The following is a 20664-nucleotide window of genomic DNA, read 5'->3' as shown; positions in this document are numbered from 1 at the left end:
TTTTACAGTTATAGTTCTTGGTGTGGACAGGGCGTTACAGTTTACACATGGGTCAATGTGCCCCAGTAAAACCAGTGACTCTTACTCTTGGCCACAGGGGGAGCAGCTATTCCACCGAGATATCCCAGCTGGTCTAGGTGTTTAAACAGACAACCACAACTCGTTAATGGCCTGAATCAAGAGCTCCTCTTCCCTTCCCAGACCTCCCGGGCAGATAACCATCCTGCAGCTGTCTTCCATGGGATTTTCATACTGATGTGAGGAGCCAAAAAAGCATCAGACAGACCAACACCACATGGGGCTTTCAAGCGCAATTCATCTGGCCATTAAAACACCTTTTCTACATACAGTACAGGTTATCTCTGGGCGTGCAGCCAGCATACACATTCCACGGCAGTCTACGTGTATACGCAACTCGCCAAATAAACTCCTTGCAAAGCTCACAGTCCGCAGTTTGTTAGAAGCTGTTTGCCAGTGTTTGATGCCAAGCACCATGAAAGAGGAGAGACCAATGCAAACCGAATACACTGAATACAAAGTAGACTACCTTACTGTGGCATCTCATCTACAGTAATTGGTCGTCTCCGCCAGGCCGAAGGCTGGCCGAGACTATTTTTTGCACCCTGTCCTTCCGTCCGTTCGTCCGCCCGTCCGTGAACAGCTAATTTCCGGCACTGTTGGCTTGATCGGAGCGAAACAGTGCGCACACTCCCTGGATGCCAGAGCAGAACCTCTGCCCCATCTTTCTCCTACAGATTTTTCCCAAACATCCCCTGAATCGGTACACAGTCTCTAGACTCATTAAACGAAACGCAGCTTTCAGATTTTTCATACTCCATCCTGATTGGCTAAGATTGGCTTCCAAAGTTTGCACCCACATGTTTAGTTGTTATACTTCGTTGTAAGGCAACTGATCAACGAGAAAAATGATATAAAAACACAATACCAATTGGTATTGAAGGGGAGAAATAATCGACCAAAGTTAAGTTTCCGAACTTTTTGTGGGCAGTTTAGGTTTGAGAGGACACAACAATGGACATACATGTCCAATATGCAGGGGTGCACATAACTGGTGCGCAGGTGCGCATGCGCACCCAAAATAATTAATGCGCACCACATCAGACGACGCGAGGCGCTTTTGCGTACCAACAGCTGGGACAGGAATTTCCAAGTTTTTATTTTTTAGCAAAACTAAAAAATAAAAGCCTGGAGAACGAGGACACATGCTGCACGTGATTGTGTCAGTGTCTGGCATCGCCTCGCATTGCCTGGCTGCGTGCACGCAGCCAGCTGCACGTGATTGTGTGAGTGTCTGTCTCGCATCGCCTCGCATTGCCTGCTGCACGCAGCCAGCAGTGGCTGTTAGAGGCACTCGTCACCGATGATGAACGCACCGTAATGGTGCAAAATATGCCGTGAACGTCCAAATCTGGCGGATAAAAGCAGCGAAGCACGGGGCACCAACCTTGGGGGCTTCACCAAACGGCGTGAGAGAAAAAGAAACGGCAAAAATTTGGCGGAATTTGGAAGCAGACAGTCCTTTTTTCTCGAGCAGCACCCCCCCCCCCCAATTGTCCAGTGGGCACCGTGCTGAACGCCCCCCCCCCCCCCCCCCCGTTGACAAAACGGCACGGGACCATTTATTTTGTGCGCACCAAGTCACATCTCCAGGTGCTCTTCTGAGTACTAGACCTAAAAAGTTATGTGCACCCCTGCCAATATGGTAACTTAGGGCCTGCTTCATACTGCATTTGTGCATTTTGATGTTTGATAGGATACTTTTTTGGCCAGTCCTTTATAGTGCACAGGCTTAGATTTTGATATTAAAGGACAACTTTGTTTTTTTACAACCAATGTTTATGTTTTAGATTGTAATTAAAGTAAATAAAAGATGAGTGTTAACATTTTTAAATTTACTGCTTTCTATAGTTTTAGCAATTTTCACAATCTTTTTTACAGTGTTTTCACAGTGGGCGGGGGCATTCTGTCCTGTGGCTAAATATGTATTTTTTTAACACATTAACCCGGCGTTTTCTTTATTATTATTTACAGTAGCTCTTCTAGCCCCCAATAACTCACATCTGGCCATCAAAGACCTCAGGACCTTTTTTATTGTGTAAAAAAGGCATATTTAGCCACCGGACAGAATGCCCCCGCCCACTGTAAAAAATATCGCAAAAAATGCTAAAACTATTGAAAGCAGTAAATGAAAAAAAAATTACACTCATCATTTATTTACTTTAATTACAAGCTAAAATATGAACCTTGGTTGTAAAAAACCAAAGTTGTCCTTTAAGGAAATAGGAAGTGCGTTCTGTGGACGGGTAATTGGAATGGAAGCGTATTTTTGGAGGCAGGCTGGCAAGGTGAAGTGTTTACATGTTTGTATGAATGAAAGGTTTTTACTTTTGTTTTGAGCACCCGGATGCTCTTGTGCTCTTATGTGTTTTGAAGTGGATGAAGATGGAGAAGATGGAAGTTTGTAAATGGACAACATCCACTCAAGACCCAGACATGGTTACAAATGGATGGTTTGTGATGGATGAACTGCACTCAGAACTCATCTGTTGTGGTCTTTTATGTTGGTGCTCCACAGAAATGTAACAATGTAGCTTTTGGCAAGCTACCCAGCATGTAGTGGAGGAAAAGATAAATGGCTGAACTAGTTGAAAGCTACATTATTCTGAATGTAGTGAGAAGTAGAGAAGTAGTAGAACTTAGAAGTAAACATTTATGGCTGTTTTGTTTGTACAAAGAAAAGGACATTATACTTTTACTTTTGAAACTTGTACTTTTACTTTTGATACTTGAATGCAATTTAACACCAGATACTTTACTTGAGTACACGTGAAGTGAGGTGTATTTTCTTATGGGTGACTTACTCACCAAAGATTACATTTACCCGCATTTGGGTTCTTGTATCAGTGTTTTGACTCCAAATGTAGTACTGGTTACTTTTAATTTGGAGTTGAGTGGGGAACATTCCTCCAGTCTAAATAGTAGACTACATTTTATTCTGATCGGTTAATGGCTCATGAACCATTAACAAGATTCGGTTAATGTTATTGAAAAACATTCAAAATGGTCATCCTGTACAACCAACCATCCAATAATAATTAGTTACATACAAGAAAGCTCTGCTGGGCCCGGATTTGGCCTGCGGGCCGCCAGTTGAATATCATTGGTCTAGAGAGAGGTCATCTACAGTTAGGAACACAGAATACACTGCAAACACTCAAGTCCTCATTAAATATTCATTTTGAATAATAAATTCCATTTGAGACAAGGTCACATCAAAAAATATATAAATATGTATACATTTATCCCTGAGAAATGCAACTGCTGCTGACTTCATAACAATTTCAAATAATATGAATTTCTTGACTTTAGTTAAAGGGTGCGAAAATGTATGCCTAAAAAAATGTGTTGGTTATTTCCACTGTCGTAGGCCATGTGTGTCTGTTGTGCTATCCAGTGTCTCTGTGTGATGACGGAATGTGTCATCAATGACATGGAAACACTCAATTTACAAAAACTTTGATTGGTCAGCCTGGGAACAGGATGTTGGAGGATGATGAAACAATGTGATGAAACACCACAAAGTAACAGGCTAGCTTTCCACAAATATAGCTGGGACCAGCGAGGATATATGCTGTTGTTACAAGGTTAAAAGGCCTTTTATATTCCACAGACATCTGCATCTGCACTTGTCCACACTGTGGAATGGAACAGTGTGGAATGGAATAAATATTTTATGCACTACCTGATAAATACATTTCTCCCTCTCGAAAGACAATATTCACTGAATCACAAGGCCATGCCTGACCTTTTACCTGCCATTCAAAAGAGGGAGGCATCTAAAGACTTATATCAGCAAAACTAAAGCATTGTCAATGTCTCAATTTTCTTACCCTGTGTTTGACTAAATATCTTACTTACTTATTGCCACTGAGGTAAAACATTTTCTTTCAAGCCATCTCCCAACAGGCAGTTTGAATCTCTGTAAAAACCTGGAGGTGCGCTCAGGCAAACATTCTGCTCTTGAACGGTAGTCATTAAATTTGTGCACAAACACCATCTTATTTTAGAAGATGTTTACTTAAGTTAGCAAACATACTGGAGAGGTTTGCAGCGAACATACCATTCCAACAAGAAATGGTAATGACTCACAATCTTTTGCCATTTGACATCAGAACCACGGTCTACCGTCTAAATGGCTTCAAGGGGACGTTCCCGCACAAAATGCGTTTTTTCATATCATTTACTCACCCCATTAAAAGGTAGGGTAAGTGATATTTTTTGGTAAAAACAAAAAGTATTTTGTTAAAAGGTTAAAATACTATATTCTGATAGTAATCATTGCTATAGAGTGTTTTTTCAGTAACAGATGTCTCCCCGTCTCTCCAGCTCTATAATAAACAGAAAATACATTTTTCGGTAGGTGTCAAAATCTCAGCCAATCAGGAGAAAGTATCCATTTTTAAGCTCAATTTGTACAGTGTTCCAGTTCCAATTTTGTCTGCTCATTTCTTAGTGTCATCACTTACAATTTCACTTGTTTAATCTGTATCCTGATTGAGTTCTCTGTCCTGGTTGGATAAAATTGGAAATTAAACTGAAACGAAAATGCATTTTCTGTTTAATAAAGAGGTGGAGAGACAAGGAGACTCCTAATACTGAACAAACACTCTATAGCAATGAGTACTATCAGAATATAGAGCTATTTAACAATTATTTTAACCTACTCAAATCACTTACCCTACCTTTAAGCCTTGAATTCACGGAGATGTTTTTGTTGCATTCCTGATCCAATATTTGATGAATTGAAATAGGCCAATCTTAACAAGAGCAATATGATATTTAAAACATTCGCTTACAATGTGGACAGTACTATTCCCCCCAGTGATTACACTGTGAGAGATGTTCATTGGAGTTGACATAATGTTTTATACAATTTTGCCATGGCCTCCCATTTACTTCAGTTAATAAAATGTTGGAATATTGGATCAGGAATGCAAAGTCATTTTGTGGGTGAACTTCCCCTTTAACAATATGGCTGTACAAGGTCAACGGCATTCAGTCCTTTGAGTGCTCACAGGCTTTTAGTTAGTTCTTCTGACATCTAATTAATGTGTGTACGCAGACGCATGTCATGTGCATGTACAGTATACTGTAACGGTGCCCTCCCTGGCCATGGACTCAGAAAGAAATCTTCCCAACAACATCATATTAATCTGCACCTAAGAACCAGGCTATAAATAGCATGGAATCCAGGGCTCTCTGTCCTCTGCGTGCGTGTGAGTGCGCGTGTGCTTGTGTGCGTGTCTGCTTGCTTACCAGCCCAGCCAAAAAAGAAAAAAACATGCAGACCCTCAAGAAAAGGTTAAAGCTCTGGCTTCACTAATAATGCGTATAAACAACAAAGAGACAAATTAATCTCAATGGCGCACCCGGGAAAATACACTTCCCTTTATTCGTTTCCAACATTTATGAGGTGTATGGATGCAATGATTAATGCTTAAGAGTAATATTAAAGGAATTATTCCAGCTAAGAGGAAAATGATATCAGAATCTGGACAGCAATCACACTGAAAGACAAAACGAGTTAAATGGGTACGATAGGAAAAAATGAACGTAGTCCAGACCAAAAATAAAAGAGGCAGAAAAGGTCTGACTGGTGGCATCTTGTTGGAAATCTCATGCTTCTCATTAGACCAGCAAAGAGTCCCTGCTCCCAACGTAATTCAGATTCCACTCGTCTGTCCCCATGGCAACTGGGCTCCAGCGTTTCAACTGGGGCCATCACAGGTGTGACACAATAATCTCCTGGGTTGACCTCTGCTAGATCACATTATTCAGAGTTGAGGAGAGCCCCCACACCACCACCTCTGCACGACTGCACCCCCACCCTTCTCCCACCAACCAGCAAACCTAGTCTTTCAGCTGAAACTAATCCTCCAAATGTAATCATGGATGCAGGGGAAATGATGTGGAGGACAGCCTTGTGCCTCTTCCACCAGGTTGGAACCGGTTCGGTTCTGGCTCTCATGCCTAATTTAAAACCAGTTCAAAGTGTTTTGATGGCAAATTAATTGGTTCCGAACCCTTAAAGTTGGTTCGGAACCAGAACCAAAGCATTCTTGTGTTTACTTACCCTAAACTGCAGTGGACAGGTCAATATTCTACAGGTTTGAAGATACCTATGTGATATAACAATGGCGAAAGCAAGAGTACTGTAAATGTATCCGGGAAAACAGAGAAAAGACCACCATGTAAATTAGTTACACTTAGTTACACTGGCGTTAAGTCCACACTAACCAAAATATTGTTACAAAAAATTACGTTTTCACTTTCCGTGTTGTCAATTTACATGAACAGAATTGAAACAGTTGGGCTGATCAATCTGGGACTACATTGTTGCCTACCATTACAAAAATCAAGTGATATAGACTAACGCTATTTGGGTCAGGTTGTTTGGTTACATCTGTGGTGAGCACTCTTCATCATCATCACTGTAATTTCCTCATCATCATCACTGTATTTTACCACTCAGGCAATAAAGTACTACTGTCAATCACCTCATTTATTGCTTTTTTACATTATTTTGTAGGTTACAACCTGTCAAGCTTAATCGCACAGAGACTATTATGTCTCGCAGAGAAAAAAGGTTTCTGCCAACAGGTCAGTAATCCTCAGTATCTCCTCTCGTGGTAAAAGCAAGCTTTAGTACTCAATGTCATATACATTTCTATAGGGTGTAATCTGTCATGAATGGGTTACACATTACATTTTGCTTAAAATATATATCAAGCATAATTATTAGTGAAATTTCAATATTATTATATTATATAAACTCATTCAATACAGATTGCAGACTGCTAATGACGAGAATGACGAGATTTTGTGTTTTCAGTGGCTTTACGCTAGATGGCGCTAGATTTGCTAACACATGAGTCACCATTTGACCCCCAGTGAAGCAATGAAGCAGCACATCACATGATCGCAAAAAAAAACCAGCCACATTCACTTCCATGTTAATGGTTTTGGAAAATTGGATTGGCTTTTTCTCTGCTTTCTGTTGCTTTTTGACGAAAACATCGCGGCGGCACAATTCTTTTCCTCCGATTCTACGAGACCCACCTACGTCTTTTAAAGCGCTCGGTGGGTGGATCGTTGTGAAGAAAAATATTCTATGATTTTTCAAAGGTTAGTGAAAACACTCGGAAATCGCTGGCAGTGGCTTAGCAAACAATGTTTTATTTCTGGCGGTCAAAGAGTTAACTATTATAATAAGCTAGTGCCATATGCACACTCACTCCATCATAGAAAGCACAGTAGGTTGAATTCTTGGAAACTGCAGTCAGAAGACTCCTGTACACAACTGACAATGTATCTGTAATACAAATAAAATACATAGTATAGCCTGCACATTGACAGGCTTGGAGTATGGACGCAGATTACTCCAAGGTGCTGCTAAAATTCAAATGTGGAACGGAGATGTTAAAAACCCATTTTATATTGAAAACATCTTAGTGTAGATGTAGCCTTAAGGTCATTACACACCGGCGAATATGCGAATATACGCAAAATTCTGACTCATTCCGAATAATTAAAAGACGCTTTTTCGCTTCGCTTTGCTTTTTCGCTTCATGTAAGCTTGCATTGACTTTATAAGGTTTTAAAAAAAAACATATTATTCGCATGAAAAAAACGCCCCGGTGTGTAAGGAGCTTTAGGCTTGGCAAAAGTATCCAATAACACCACATGACGACAAAACAGAATACTAGTCTTTTTTACTACTCTAATTACTACTAATGATCTAGGACTCATTCAATCTTGAGCAAACCTAAAAAATTACTGGGCTCTATGTAAACGGGTATGCCATTCAACACTAGAGCACTCAGTTCTGGCCTGTACCATGTGTCTTTCTCTTCTATTGAATGACCATTTGGAGTGAGAGAGGCCCCACTCGTCCTCAAAAGGGGGCAGGCAAACCAAGACCTCCAGTCAGGCTCCCCTCCCCCTACTCTCTCCTTGCTGAATAACAATAATGATAAACAGCACCACACTGCCTGGTAAGCTAGTAGGACGTAAAGCCATCTGGGCACATGAGCCAGAGCACTATAAAAGCCTATTTGCGGCTGTGTCCATGTCATAGGGCAAAATCTACAGCAGCGCGTGTGGCAGCTACAGCAACGTATGACATACCAGGCACTTTGCGTGCACGAGCATACACAAGCACAAGAACAGATGGGTTTGCCCAGGCCCATTCAAGGGCTATGTAGAAAGAGTCCTCAGAATCCTACTGGTGCACATGATGTGAATTATAACAGGGATCCTATATGGCTGCCTGGCCGCAGGCCAAGCAGGACAGCCAGATGTTACAAGCTCTCAGATAACACCATTTTGAAATGCCGGCTTGGTATGAAGTGTTCCGGCATTACAAAACTACACAGGAAAACAAACTGTCATGTAGTACAAGTAATTGACATGTATAGTGTAAACTAAATCTAGGCTCAGATAAACAGGAAAAAGGCACAAGACATTCAAGTACTTGTGGTGTTATTTAACAGTTTTAGTTGATCTGTGTAGCGCCAAAAACAAAAAAAAATCATGTATTAATAATAACACAGGGCTCTCTTTCAAACGAAGCCTAGCCTTTTTTATGTAATTTCTACTTTATTAAACAGGACAGTCAAGAGATAAAGCAAGAGAAAGAAATGGATGCTGGATGACACAACTCAATCACACCCAGCCAGGGTGTTATTACTGTATATCATCAGTGTTTCCCCTATTTGCATTCAGCAGCTGAGCTAAGCAGTGTCCACTAACTGAGGCTTTTTCCCCGGCTGAGAATGCCCAAGCGCTCGCCAAAAAACATTGAACTTTGAACATATTTCAACTCAAGCAGATAAAAATAGGGGTGCTCCGATCACAATTTTGGGGTACCGATCTTGATCCTCGATCCTCTCCCTCAGTATCGGCCGATTCCGATAACGATTTATTTTGAAAGGAAAGTATTTACCCTTTGCTACTACAGTATCGGTCTTGTTTGAATGGTCTTACCCATACCATATTGATGACACCGACTTGTAGCTTAGTTTGCCCTTTATTAAACAATCATTATTCATTAACCTGACCTTGAATAGGCGGGAGCTCCAAATATTATTCAGTATAGTATAGTGTTGAATGAAGAGGGTTGAATGCTACTACAGTAACTAAACAAAAATACAGTACAAAGAAAACTATCTTAACCTAGACCTGAGGTATAGAAAAATACATTGGGACTATATGATAACGGCAGCCTCATATGGCTACATATGGTATAATATCTTCTGATCTGAACCTCAGTCCCAATCAGAGCATGTGAGCGGAGCGGGATGATTTTTAACGTAGGGGGGAGCGGGTTTATAAAAAGGTAGGAGCGGAACTCGGAGCGAGGACTGCCTGCCGCTCCAAGCCGCTCCGGTCGGACATTTGGTCGCACAGACACAATGAAATCCTCATCAACACTGCAACAGAAGTGCAGAGCGCACGTCCCTGATCAAGTTTTTATTCAAATTTCTCCGTAATCCACACAAGTATGTTCATAAATACTTTGTGTCAGTTAAGTTATATCACCAGCCGATCAAAGGATACGACTTGAAACGAAAGTGAAGGGCTTTGGCAGAACGAACCATACTAGTTTTGCGACTTGAGTCTCTCTCTCGAACCTGGTGATTAATCATTAACCCACAGGCGACCGTGACCGACCGAGGCAGGCAACTCTAGATAAAAACGCCACGCGTGAACGTGCCAGCGCGAAATAATGCTCAGCGTCACACCACGCTGCTGGTGTTTCCAAAAGCGCGGCAGTCCCATTGTAAACAATTAAAACTCAACGCAGCCCCAGCAATTCCACTTCGAACCATTCTTTCTCACTCACACCGTCCGTATGCTTAATTTACTGTACAGACGCTTTGCTTTCCCAATCAACTCTTGCTTGCACGCTGTATAAGTCAGACCAGGAGGTGCCTCAGATCTGGAATGTTAGTCCATGGGGCAAAGGGATCACACACGGACTGCCCAGACAGATCAAACGGACCCAATTCACTCTCATCTTGCTTTGACAGCTTGCAACTTCAACAAAAATACTGTTCAAAAGGACTGGAGGACTGCATTAGCCTACTTCTTTCTACGTTACAACAACAGCTAATGTCAAGCGGATGCTAGAGTCACAAATGATACTTCGATTAAGACCACATTGCTTTGACGTGCAAGGGGCAAACCCCACCATACCACTGTATTCCCTGTGAAGATCTCACCTACCCAGGGTTATGAGACCATTGTTCCATTCTGAGACTTTATTACATTTCATAACTTGTCACTGATGATCAATGAATATTTCTAATCTCAAAAATTAAATCTGAAAGTCTGCTGAGAAGCAATTAGGCTTACAGACCAAATGTTGATTCAATTGCATCAGGTTTTCGTGCCACAGAACCTCAATTACAGGAGCAGGAAACTTTAGGAATGAGCCAGGTCACATAACAGGAAGACAGACTTCCTCAACAAAACCAGAACTGAAAGAGACCAGGGGTGTTTTTACATTCCACCATTAGATGTCTCTTTAAAAAAATAAAAGGCCTAATCAGAATTGGAGCCTCTCTGCATAATGGTTGACAACTGTCTGTGTAAGAGAGCAAAGTTCCTTGATTAAAAGCATGATTCCCTGGTCGATAACATCTCATGGTCTAAAGACAATGTCTTATATTCACCAAACAATTATCAATGGCCATGTAGTGTACTGCTACTTGGATATGCCAAAATTATATATATATGCTATAGGTGACAGAGGGATATTTACAAGGGTATATTTGACAAGCCATCTTCTCAGCAAACTTAAGTAGCAAACGTCAGCTCCATTCTCCATTAATTAACATTTCTTATAGTAATTATTATGGCAACACAATATTCTAACTCAAGTGCAGAGCTGTCAAAAGGGATAATGCTAATTAAAATATTATCTACCCTAGTACACAGCTGGTAGTATGTCATCAGGCACAGATTTAGATGTAAAAATGGCTGTTGTGACAAAAAGGGAAATGTACCATTCACTGATGCGGCATCATTTACACATTGCTCATGAGTCATGGCACGTCTCCAGTGCCAAACACAACACCTTGGCAGGAGGATGACAGGAGTGATAGGGGAGCGGAGCCAAGAGCCAGTGATAGCAAAGTGGTGTAATAAATCACATACAGTAGTCCGTCATGTCTGGCCGTCTCCACACTAAAAGATGTAGCCCAGCATTCAGGCTTTTAGCATTGCCATGGGACCAGTGGCATGGGAGCTGTGGCAATGGGAAGACAAGATATGATAGGATACAGCAAGGGATTTTAGTCATGCTTTAAGTGACATACATGGCCTCTGTTCTCTACTCTTCCATACCATCTTGTTAGGCATAGCCTTCCCTCAGATGTACTTTAAGGCAATTACCCTAACAGCAAGCCATCCAACAGACTTCCACTAATACATTTGCCCATAGAGTCCTATGTTTCTCTGTTATATGTTAAGATGTAAAGCTTGGTCTAAAGCGCCAAATTGCTATGAGATATCCTATGAGTCAACGTAGCAAGGTCACTGGGGTCAAGCAGACGTGTCTGTCAGAGCCAATTGATTGACGTAGAGTTCCAAGGATTCACTTGACTTCTCTAGATCAACACCTGATTCTCTCTGATGTCATGAAGCTAGATGTTCTGAACAGTACAATGCAGTTTTGTTTAGATTTGTTTTATGTGAATACAGGCCTAAATAAAATATATTTGTGTTAATAGTGGCTAGTGTAGCCTGGCAATGTGGGGTTTAGTTATACAGTGAATAAATGGACACAACCTGGAACCAACACATCATTAGAAATGGACAAATCACTGATGTTGAACCTGAATCATGTCACATTTCAGTGAACTGCATGATAGGTCAGCTTATCAGTGTTTGCCAGTCCTTTCTTAAAGCTACATGGGAAAGATATCAAAATTATTCCCAATATATGGCACACTGACTGCAGTGAAAGCAGACACATGGAAACTGTGAATAATAAATAATTCAGGACAATTCAGTCTGTTTTTGACAACTCAATCTGCACCAAGCTTCAGTTCACACAGTTACAATATAATAACTCACTGGTGGAAGTATTGCAATGAAGCGAAGCGAAAAATATTGATGTTATACGAAATTACCATCAGAATCAAAGTCTGTTCATTGGTGAGGTATATTCACTACATACGATAATTTGACTTGCATTTCTCTTTACCATGGATGGAAATTATCAGTGAAAAATTCAATCTTGTGCATCCATGTGTCGTCATGATCTTACTTGGCTTTCTTGACAAGCTCAGCTGAAGGTGAGCGCCACAGTGTGCTCATTTTCCATATAAATACCAGGTAGGCTACAGCATTGGTTCTCAAAGTGGGGTCCGGGGAACCCCCAGGGGTCCAACCAGTGGCCCAGCAAAATGTGTTAATATATCATGACAATCATTTTAACCACATTAACCATATTATTTTGCGCTATGAGCTTGAAGATCTGCTATTTTTGGGGGTCTGCACTCCGCAGCCAAATACATATTGTTTTGGGGGTCCTTACCTTGACATGAAAAAGTTTGAGAACCACAGGGCTACAGTACTCCAGCTCAGTGACCACATTATTTGACATCTCATCACTGTTGGCACACAGATCCACATGCTGCTTCCAGTGAGCCATTGTGTACAATCTGCTTCAGTGATCTGGCCCGATATCATCCTGCATTCTTTCTCCCACCGTCCTTGCCAACAAAAATATATCCATGCACTCTGTGCATGCATTTCAAAACAGGAAGTCCCTCCTACTGGGTTTGGGTGCTTATTTCCATTACACAGGCAATGTGTGTAATAGTCATTTGCACTCATCTGTATTTTCTTCCGGTGTTTTATCATTATTTCAGGATGAGAAAGACTTACCCCATTCAATCCAGGAACACGTCCGTGTCATTTTTAGATGTCTTTGGCTATTTTTTGAGAAATCGTGGACATTTTTGCAAATCTTTGAATATATAGGCCTATTTTTTTTAAATGTTTCAGGGGGGATCCCTAGCTGGAACAGAATATTTTGAGAGGCGGGTCCGTGGTCAAATGGTGGTGAAAAAGTTTGGGCACCACTGATACAGCAACCTACGTTTTTCAGAAAGCAGTTATGGATTTAGAAGACATTTGTAGATGCGTTCCCGGATTGCTGGCGGGAACACGCCATAAACGTAATCATCATTCATTATTTTATTTCAACATTGGAAATTTGTCAGTGGCTCAGGTGGAAGAGCGGCAATCTGGATGCCAGATATTTACTGAGTTGATCCCCAGCTCCTCCTGGCTGCATTTAAGTGTCTGATCCTGAACTGATCCTAATGAGCAGGATGGTGCCTTGCATGACTACCTCCGCCGGTGTGAAAGTGTACCACATTGTTGTAGTGCATAACAGTGTTCCATCGTTGTGGTGTGTGTGTAAAGGGGTAAATGTTAAGTAGACTGTAAACCATATCTGAAGTCGGAGACTAGAAAAATCTTTATACTAATAAATATATATGCAAATTAAATCATGTCGTCAAGTCGTTTGTTTAAGGCCAACAATATTTATCCACATGATATACTATGTGCCTTTATTCTAGGTCATTGTGGAGCAAAAATAAAATAGAATTTGCCGGAACAATTTCTCACAGGTGGGGTCATGTTACTCTACACTACTGAACCAATTTGTTTTCCATTTCTACAAACCCTAATGCCCACATGAAACCAAGCCTGTTACTACTCTGACGCCCCGTAATCTTCCTGCATGAGGACCTTCTTCTGAGCAGAGGAAGATCAAAGAAATAAGGAGAAAGTGACAGACAGCAGGAGCGAGTGCAAGGGTGTATGTCAATGAAAACTTCAAAGCCTTTCGCTCTTCTCCACCCTGTCTCTTCCTGTCTTCCTGGAAGCACAATGGCCCTCATATATCAGACTTGCTCAGACTGAAAACCGGGCGTAAGCTGAAATCACCGTAACTTTGGGATTTATCATTCCATCGTCACTTTGACTTGAGCTCAAATCTCACGTCAGGTCTCCAGGAGGACCTGTACTGTACGCAAATGTTTTACATCTTACACATGCTGTGCAGCATAGTCTAAACAGCTTACAAGCATCTGACATCTGAACACATGCATCCACTCCAAAATGTATACCTAAAACACTAATAATTAATCCCTGTGAAAATATACATTTTGCAAAGGCCTAAATATTTCCATCCAAGTGAGATAATGACAAGCAATTAAAATCAAGCGATGAAAACAATCTAACATATTTGCAATGTTCTAAGTTAGGTGCTTAACCATTCACCCAATTAAACAAGTGCTTTAACAATCATTCACATCAATACAATTGCAACTCTGGCTCAGACTTTGGCCATACAAGTGATTACATGCGAGGGGATTTCGGGGCCGGCGCCGCTCTAATCTTTTCCTGGAGAGGGAGGTCTCCAAATGTATATACAGAGTAGCTCCGTCCTCTGGAGTTATGTGCAAGCAGAGTTAAGGATAGAAACCCGACCCTCGATACCTGTGCCCAGCGCAGGTGATCTTCACGGTGTGGGTTTAGGCCACCAGGACCTCAGCGGGAGATCAGAGATAGGTAACCGTAACCATCCCACCACACTCCAGCCATCATCCATTAATGCTTACGCATTCAATCACTCCATAAACGTTCAGATTATGAATGCCTTGCCAGGCCATCTCTCATAAACGTGGTGTCACAGCGGCCCGTGACTCACGGGGGATACAGGACTGCCTTATTTTGCAAAACAGCAGTGTATGGATGTCTCTCGAGCGTGCACTGCTCGGTAATGGGTTAAATTAATATACAAATGACGACAAGCGGTGAGGCGGGGGAAACCTTCCATTTGCTCTTTCTTATTGGCTTTCCATCCTTTTTTTGGTCGTATTCCGGTTCTTCATGTCGTAAAATCGGGGCGTTTGGGGAATATTTAAGGAGTTATTTAAATGACGATCAGTTGCAGCTGCCAGATTTATCAACACACCGTCCATTCTTACTCTACGATTGGCATGGGAGCCTCTTCGTAAGATGATTCCTGGGCTTGAATTTAAGCTGGTTTCTACGCTCTGTTGATAAATGAAGGACCACAATGTGTGCGGCTGTGTGCGCCTGCAGCATCTGTCAGAATGCAGGCTATAAAACTAATAATGACACAATGATGATAGTAGCAGGCCCTTCCTGAGCCATATGCCACACAAGGGAAATAGGCTAGAGTTGTTTCTTCATTTAGCCCCGAGTGAGTGATGAGCTACAATACACACACACAAACACAACTCACTAAGATCCTTCACCACAGACAACATTCTGTGGTGTGGTGTTGATATTTGTTTATCATCCATATGGTCATTCCAATGCTTCAACAAAAAGGATTCTATTTAGCTGAGCCTTCAATCTGAATTTCCACAAATAGCTGCATGCTTTTAGTGCCGTTTGAAAAATACAGGTCTGTATCAAAGGCATCAGAATTCTATTTTGAACTGCTGTATCAGACCAGAGAGTAACACAAGAGAGAGGAAAATCTAGCCAAATGCTATGGCTGTCTAGAATTTCAATGACTGGCAACCACATGATGTTTTCCTCCCATGGTTACAGAGCTTTATTGAAAGTTCTGTGGTTGAGGCACAGAGCAAATCACATTGCATAGTGAAAAGGCCCTATAGATGTAGCACTGAGAGTTTGAAAGACAAGTGTTTGCCTACCATCAAACCAACCCTCCTATTCAATCCCATATGAACACACACAGTGTTCCCATGAGGCGTCACATGTGCATTGATTGCTGGCTTGCTGCACAAGGTGAGAGTGTGTGTGGGTAGTTAGTGGTGTCCAGATGGGCCTCGCTATGCTATCAGCCCTTTTCACAGCGCCCCCAGAAGGGACGAGGAGGAGGTCAGGAGACATATGCAAACTGGGGACTGCTCTGAAGAGGAGGGAGTGGCTCCAGCTGGCAAGAACAAGTGTTGGTGAAAGAAAAGATTGGACCCTGGGTCACTCCATCATGCTTCCTCTGTGATTAGCAGCTTTGTCCGAGAGCTATAGATGAATGATGACGCTAACAGCCAATGTTAATAAGGCCTGAAACAGGTTTCAGGCCTTATGGAGGACAATGATGTTAATGGAATGACCGCAACGCTTTAATAAGACATCATACTATGACACACAAAGGGGACATGCTCTGTGATGTCTGAGATTAAAGTACTGACATAGTTCTGAGTTTATCACAAAGAACCTTGTTATAACCTTTGATAAATGCCAAAATTCCACCAAATGAATAGCGCAAAACATATGCAACTTTTTGCATGTCCTTTGAGTCACAATCTAGCCAGTTGGTAGAAAATAGCCAAGAGAAACACAGTAGCTTCCCATGCTGGTAAGTCTGGTTGGCTGTCTGTCACCTCTACTTGCACAGACAGACAGTTTGTCTTCAGAAGAGCTTATCTGTTCTAGATCTATATTGGTGGTCAAGGAATTCAACTGATGCTAGAGCAGTTCTGGGGCTCTAGCAGCAGATGGCAATTGATATATTATACACTTTCTTGGTTAATAATTAGGCCCACATCTTACGCCATTCTTTCGAAAATGTGCTTAAAAGTTGTTGCCAGGCCCACAATTATCTGAAAAGAAATAAAGCCGGGAGCGCACCACAAACATTTGTTAAACACACCCACTATCAGTGGGCAGCAGAACATTTCTGATTTCAGCGACAGGTTAATACATTGTTTCATCCGTGCACCAAACAAAGACTTACTTCCAAATTCTAGATGTGTAATTTATATCCAGTTTCCCCTAATATTTAGCTAGCCAATAGTCTTTTGCTAAATGCAAGCAATGTTTTGCAGACAATGCCGAATAAGTGTTTTATGTCCAATATGTCATTTTTTATATATATAAATAAGTTATATTCACATACAAAAAACAAAAGGACACTTTGGTAGAAGTTTGGATTGTTGTTGACTCGTTACCTTGCCATGGTGTAACTCCAAACTCCATCGATTAGGAATTGATAATTCAAAATATGCTCCTCAATTACTTACATTGCAACCGGAAACAGCTCTCAAAGTCAGTCTTTTAGCACATAAACAAATGAGAACAAAGCTTACTACAAAACCCAAACATCTATAAAAGTATCCTGTTGCTGCTCACTTCATGTTTACAAGCACTACCTAAGTAAGTAATGTTAAACCTACTAGAGCCCCAAGACACAGCAAAGTACAATATACAACTTGTTAATCTGATGTAAATGCCAAGAGCTTAGTCAATCAACTATTTTAGAGCAGGAGTTTTCAAACTTTTTAATGTCATAAGTAAGTAGCCTTGGGAACCAACAGTTCCTGAGTCCCTGTGGCTCATAGTTCAGGAGCTTATGAGCCTTACCCAATAGAGCACCGAAGTCTGACGTAATTTACACATCCTAGGTTTGTCTACCTGGTTCGCGGTTTTCCACCCCCATTCTGAATCCCTATAGACGTATTTAATATCGCGTCAAATAAGAACTGTGTCAAAAATAAACAAATGACTCTGGCGGTTTTACTGTTATGGATATGAAGCATCAACTGACGGTGAGAAAACGCTAATGTTACTTCCGCCGAATTAGTAAAATTTTCGCCAGAAACAGACTGTATCAAATATAAGTGACTGACTATCATAAACGATACAGAACCTCCTCCCTGACAATATCGCCAGAACAGTTTGTTTATTTTTGGACCAGAATTCTTATATGAGACGATTCTATGATGACCCAATGTTATTCTCCATAGCGAAATTACTTTACGAACCTGGGGATGAACGAGTGACGTCAGGACTTCTGTACTCTATTGGCTGTTGCCGTAGCGTGAAGCACCTTGATACACAGGCACACCCAAGCCCCCAGGACCGGAGGATTATTGAAGCTGCCGTGTCCTGGTGGTCAAATCTGGTACTGCAAGACTTCCACATTTAAAACGCCACTGTGCAAAATAATAATTGTAATAACTTTTGTCAGACGTTTCATTAGCAACACACCAGAGTGCAATGCTACCTTTGTGTATGCCCCATCAGGTAAGAGGCATGGCTTTATTTAACGAACACTGCCCACTGTGCGGTTAATGCATGCATACAGGACCTGTAAATAGCGGATTAGTATTTTCTTTGTAACACTGCTGCTGTGCAGTTTTGTTTTTGGATGTTCAGGGTAACGTGGGCTTGTTGTCGTTTATGCGACGGGTGTAACTACTGTTTAGCATATTCTGCTCATGGATTTCGTTGTGAAGTTCTGAACAGTCAGTGCACCTTGCGGAAGTGTGTACCGTGCACCTACTGTATGACACACACACACACACACACACACACACACACACACACACACACACACACTACAAAAAAGAAAAGGATAGAAGACATCATAGCAGCCCCTAGCCCCCCCACTGATGAAAACCACTTCCAGCACGCCCATGGATATGATGCTAGTATGTGGCAGTGACCCCAATCCAACCCCTGATGCTGAGTGCTGAGTGCCAAGCAGGCATTGGGTACCATTTTTCATAGTCTTTGATTTCCCAGTCTCAGGGCAGACAATCTTAACCACAAGGCCACTGGCTGTTTTTTCCATATCATATGGACCCCCAAATTAGCCCTGATACTGATACGAAAATATGATTTGATTTAGACAAAAATATGCATAGTGGTGACATTAAAAACTATTGTTAAAATAGTCGATCAATACATTTTTGTATTATTTAATAGTGAAAACGACTTCCCATTTGACCCTCAAGTACCCCTGGGGTTACTTCCAGGACTCTACTTTGAAAAACACTGCATAAAAATGCTTTTTCCCTTCATTGTGGGGAATTACTGTTAATCCACTTGTTTACGACTGATGTTTTATTTTTTTGAACGAACGAAAATGACCTCCTCCTCTGTCTCAGACTGTCTGCATTGTTGGATCACTGTTTAAACCTAGTTTATGTACTCGGTGTTGCGTGTCAAAAGAATAGATCTGACTGCAAGCTAACAACATGTGATAACTGTCTTGCAGATCCGTTTTTTGACAAGCGACACCCTCGCGCGACGGAGTAGTAGCTGCTATAGCAGTGTTGCCATGTCGGCTGATTTTAAGCGAATTTGGCCTTTTTCTGTAAAGTTGCTTGTAAAAATTGAAGGTTGCGTTTTTTTTGGGCTTGTGTAGTTGCTTATTTAGGCTTGCTTGGTTGCTTCCCAATTATTATTTTGTATTATTTAAACCAGTGGTTCTCAATTTCTTTCATGAAAATGTTGTGTACCACGGTGCATTTGTGTTAGAATGTTTAAAAATAACATTCCAAGATTTTTTGAAAATAGCATATCTACAAGCTCATAATGCGTGTGAGCTTGTAGAGCGGCTATTTTCAAAGTTCTTTTGTGACCTAGTAGTTGCTTCTTTTGGGCTTGTTTTCCTAGACCTGGTTGCTCATTTCTCTCACAACATATGGCAACACTGAGCTATAGCTAACAGTTAGCTTACCTGCTACCAGCCATCTCAGGTTTTTCACAAACAATGAGATATAAACCAACTGTCCTGCTAACGACATGTATAAATGTATAAATATATAAACATATCAAGTAATAGCGCTAACATTCTAGTTCAAACAGTTGCCTTCACCTTAGGTCAGACCACCAGCTGTCACGCTCCATTAGTATCTACCAACGTTAAGGTTTTAATTAATTCCTCCGTCGGCCACTTTATTTCGACGACAAAAATGACGTATTTTTAAACAAAAATGACGTAATTTCAAGTGGGGGAAAAAGTGTCGACACTTTCTCGAGTTGAAATGACATAATTGTTCTCCGATGAACTTGGCATAAACTAGAAATAACTGACAAAATGTGTCCTGGGAGAAACAAGATAAGGTGCACACAGACAGGAGTGATTGTCAAACACAGGGCCTCTCAGTCACATCATTATTAGACCAAAACATTAACTAACCCCTTCCTTTCTAAACCACAACCAGGTTGTGGCATTTGTTTCTTTGTTGCATGTCTAGTGCAGAATGCAGATAACACACTTTTCACAGTTATAACCCCAAGTAAAGAGAAATCAAAACACACGACTGTTTTATCACTAAACAACATTAATCTTCCGAAATGAAAACGGTGCAAACTGTGTCATTGTTTACGGTTACTTACTCGTGAAGGATCGATATAGGTCCAGTTTTCGGAATTTTCTTCTGCAAATTGTCCAAGAAGGACCCGCAGCTCAGCGAGTGGAACAGAACAGAAGCAAAAAGCCAGGAGAAGCACTAGTCCTCTCTGTGGAACTGGAAGAGCACGGTGGACATCATTGAGGCTTGATGGAGGCCTGCAGCTTTCATCCAAACATAAAGAACCATACAGCTTCCTAGTGGGCAGATGGGTGAAATGCACAGGACGTTTCAAAAGAAGAGCTTGAATTTGCGGGGTTAGAAATGTTGGTCTAACAAAAATAAATAAATGGGCTTAAATAAATAATATATATAGCCTACAATATGTAAAAAATAACCTTAACCCTAAAAACTAATAAAATAAATTATTCAAATAAAAAAGATCTCCATGGAGGGGGCGGGGGGGAGGGGGCGT

General features: G+C 41.2%; 1 protein-coding gene across 3 annotated transcripts in view; it reads right to left on the bottom strand.

Annotated features, from left to right (window-relative positions):
• cuedc1b (CUE domain containing 1b) overlaps window positions 1-20412 on the bottom strand; it is a gene marked incomplete at its 3' end in the record, with an annotated part of 38492 nt that extends 18080 nt beyond the window's left edge. For all 3 annotated transcript variants that reach the window (XM_084065473.1, XM_084065472.1, XM_084065474.1), the window contains exon 1: window positions 20236-20412. The remainder of the gene's footprint in view (window positions 1-20235) is intronic.
• Window positions 20413-20664: the final 252 nt, after the last annotated feature.

The sequence above is a fragment of the Gymnoscopelus microlampas genome, assembly GCF_963454915.1.
Source record: "Gymnoscopelus microlampas genome assembly, chromosome: 8".
NCBI lineage: Eukaryota > Metazoa > Chordata > Actinopteri > Myctophiformes > Myctophidae > Gymnoscopelus > Gymnoscopelus microlampas.
Note: the sequence above shows the minus strand (reverse complement) of the source record. Positions and strands in the feature narration are given on the sequence as shown.